The following is a 2,268-nucleotide window of genomic DNA, read 5'->3' on the forward strand; positions in this document are numbered from 1 at the left end:
TAACCTGAACAATTTTAAAATTCATTTTGCCAAAATGCAGATCTCCTTGATGGTTCTTTCAGCCTGTGTTTTATTTTACCAGTGTAAAATAAAGACATCATGTTGGAGTGCAGAGTTGGTCTGAATTCTTCTAAATGAAACATATATTCATCAAGTGCAGGTTTGTAGATTTGAATAAAATTAAATGTCTGATTCAACCAAAATTCACTTTGCAAAACATCTTTATTACCTAAAACATGAATGTTGTCATTATGAGAAAGAAAATAACAGTTTTAGTCTTTATTTGTTCTTCAAAAAGAAAGATGGAGAGACAGTTACAGAGTTGAGAATGAGAGCATTAAACCAGTATCAGGTTGAGTCAGGTCAGGACTGGGAACACTGGTCTCTCCTCAGTGGCTCTGAGACCAGAGCCTGGCAGCCCTGGGTGGCCTCACAGGTCACAGAGCCCACCTTCATCCAGCGGTCTGCAGGGAGCCTCAGGGTGCTGCTCCAGCTGTAGAGGCCGTCGTTCTGCAGCACCACGGGGCTCCTGCTCTCCTCCCAGCTGATGCTGCCACTGCCATCCACCTTCCAGGACAGACTCCAGTCTGAGGGGAAGCCCTTGTTGGCCAGACATGTGATTGTTGCAGTCCCCTGCTGTAGCTCCTCACTGGAGGGGGGCAACACTGTCAGGACGGGACGGGCATCACCTAGGAGACACCAATCAGCTTAGAGCACAGGGAGCACACAGCTGTCAATCAAACCACAGACAGTGGGACACCTTTACTGTAAGAGCTGATTTTCTCCGTTAAGAAGTTTCTGTCAGGTGTTTTTTCTGCTCCACCAGTCATTCACTCACACATTGTTTCACTTCCCTTTAAGAAACCTCTCATGCATATCAGCACAGAGAGAATCATCACACAGTTTGAGCTGAAATATGTTCAAACTACACTGGAAATAAAAGAAGCAGATGTGGAAACATTTACAAAACAAGTTTAAAATCATCAATATTGTACATGACTGACATTAATATTAACTGGAAACAAATACATAGAATAAATTAATTAATTCAGCGAAACGAAATGCTCTTCATGTATATCTAAAACAATTTTTAAAATTCACACAAACTCAAAGTAATTTCAAACAATACTTGAAAGTTTTTCTTCTTTATATTATTGTTAGATTTTTTTTCGGTTTTAATTTGACTGAAATGTAGACATAATATTTTGACAGAGCAGATCTGAATTATCCTCCACGACACAAGAGGATGATAAAAAATTCCAGCATCAAACTTATTGTAAAGCTACGTGCTTTTCTCTTAAAATCAGAAGAGAAATTGTTAAATGCACTTTAATAAAAAGACAGTATTTGATAGTAAACCAGAATAAACTTACGTCCAACATCCAGTCTGGTTCCTCCACCAAAAGTCCACCACAGTGATACAAACTCATTGAGGCGCCGTACAAAAACCTCTGACTGTAGAGAGACACGGCTCTCTGACTCTGAGACAAACAAACTCAACTAAATCATTCACTGTTTGCACAGCAGCCATGACTCAGCTGATGTGACTTCTTCAAATACCATCATACAATGTTAGTTTAAATACAGTTCAATCCATGAGCTTTTGGACGATCACATTTTTTTGTCCTGTCCCGTTCGGCACTGAAGCAATCAGAATTATTGTCTGAAGGCCAAGAAAAATTCTCAACAGATTTATTTTCTCAAGTGAATCAGTGCCATACTGGTCCACTTGATTGATCTTCATTATTTTTTATTTTTTATTTTTTTTAAATGATTAGAATTGGAACAGATATAACCGGGGGATCGTAAAGAGAAAGACAGATAAGAGAAGTTTAAGAAAAGTAGAGGGAAAGAAAAACAGAGGGGAAGAGGGACAGTGAGAAAAGACAATGAAAACCCATGAGATCACCTGCTGGAAGAAAAAGAAGAAAACAAGCAAAAAGAGAACAACACAGTAGGGAGACCACAGCAACAACCTAGATAAGCATAAGTAAGAGTAAATAATAAAGACTGAATGCTACTGAGCAGCACAAAAGACCGACAGCAGACGATATGCTTAGAGGCAGCATCCAAGGAAGACGGTGAGTGTCTGTGCACACCTGTGTGCGTGAGTGCGCTTGTTTCCAAAAGGTTTCTCCATGTAACTATCTAATAGTTATTGTGGGGAGCCATAGCACTGCCCCCCAGGACATGGAGCAAGCACGGAGGACATCCAGGACCCAGACATCTAGATTCCCCCCAGAGCACAAGAGCCCAAGCAGGACCACT

The 2,268-nt window shown here is 40.5% G+C and overlaps 1 pseudogene; it reads right to left on the minus strand.

Moving 5' to 3' along the window:
• Positions 1-208: 208 nt before the first annotated feature.
• Positions 209-2,268, minus strand: part of LOC147303255 (Ig kappa-b4 chain C region pseudogene) — a 2,208-nt pseudogene continuing 148 nt past the window's right edge.

Source organism: Aulonocara sp. 'chitande type north' Nkhata Bay, linkage group LG22 (assembly GCF_057382095.1).
Source record: "Aulonocara sp. 'chitande type north' Nkhata Bay isolate Kocher_YH1m ecotype deep benthic linkage group LG22, A_spYH_male_GT1.1, whole genome shotgun sequence".
Classification (NCBI taxonomy): Eukaryota; Metazoa; Chordata; class Actinopteri; order Cichliformes; family Cichlidae; genus Aulonocara; species Aulonocara sp. 'chitande type north' Nkhata Bay.